Below are 1,326 nucleotides of genomic sequence, written 5' to 3'. Positions count from 1 at the left end.
CTCTCTCTCTCTCTATCACTCCCCTTCCTATATCTCTCTCTCTCTTCCCTTCCCTCCCCCCCTCTCTCTCTCTCTCTCTCTCTCTATCACTCCCCTTCCTATATCTCTCTCTCTTCCCTTCCCTCCCCCCCCTCTCTCTCTCTCTCTCTCTCTCTCTCTCTCTCTCTCTCTATCACTCCCCTTCCTATATCTCTCTCTCTCTCTCTCTCTCTCTCTATCACTCCCCTTCCTATATCTCTCTCTCTCTTCCCTTCCCTCCCCCCCCTCTCTCTCTCTCTCTCTCTCTCTCTATCACTCCCCTTCCTATATCTCTCTCTCTCTTCCCTTCCCCCCCCCCCTCTCTCTCTCTCTCTCTCAATAATTCATCTACCCTTATTGATCACATTTTATACTGATGATAAGACCACTGTTTCAAATACACCACAAGTAGTACACTCCACTTTCAGTGATCATTATTCTGTTTTTTGCTCGATTGTTCTGAGATTGCCCAAATCACAGCATAAAGGTCATACAACTATCGAGTACAGAAGTTTTAAATACTTTGACGAGTCTGCCTTTTTCTGTGATCTTAATCGAGCGCCATTTCAAAGCGTATTTAATTGCAGTAACGCAGATGATGCTTGCAATCTTTTCCATGAGATTTTGTGTTCCATTATTGATAAACACGCTCCACTACGTCAGCATAGGGTGAAACATCCCCACCTGCCCCCTTGGTTGACATCGGACATTATTGAGGCTATGGCGTAGCGTGATTTCTTTAAAGAACATAACATGAAAAGCGAGTACAAATTACAAAGGAATGAAGTTTTGAAAACGGTAAGGCAAGCAAAAGCAGATTATTTTAATAAATTGCTTTCTGATAAGAGAGATACTTCTACAATTTGGCGAGCAATGAATGAAGTTCTTGATAAATCTCGAAAGAGATCGACCAATTCTCCGTCACAAATAACTCCAGAAGATTTTAATCAACACTTTATTTCGCTCGCAGAGAAACTGAAAGCCTGTCTCACGCAGAATGAGTCCCTTGATATTGATGTCTCTCTAGAAAAATTAAAAACATTTTGTGGACGAAAGTTGACTCAAAACGAAACGTTTTCTATTCCACCCAATACTGTCCACGAGGTTGGAAAACTGATAGAACAGATGGCGAATAAAAAGTCAATGGGTCCCGATAAGATTCCTGTCCGGTTGTTCAAACTTGCTTTACCATACATAATTGATTCACTGACTTATGTCTACAACCTTGGCATACAACAAAACGTTTTTCCCTCTATTTTAAAATGTGCCAAGGTAGTGCCACTCCCAAAAAGCAAGGATCTTACGGAC

This window comes from Littorina saxatilis, linkage group LG4, assembly GCF_037325665.1.
Source record: "Littorina saxatilis isolate snail1 linkage group LG4, US_GU_Lsax_2.0, whole genome shotgun sequence".
Lineage (NCBI taxonomy): Eukaryota > Metazoa > Mollusca > Gastropoda > Littorinimorpha > Littorinidae > Littorina > Littorina saxatilis.
The sequence above is the reverse complement of the archived record's forward strand: the minus strand, read 5'-3'. Positions refer to the sequence as shown.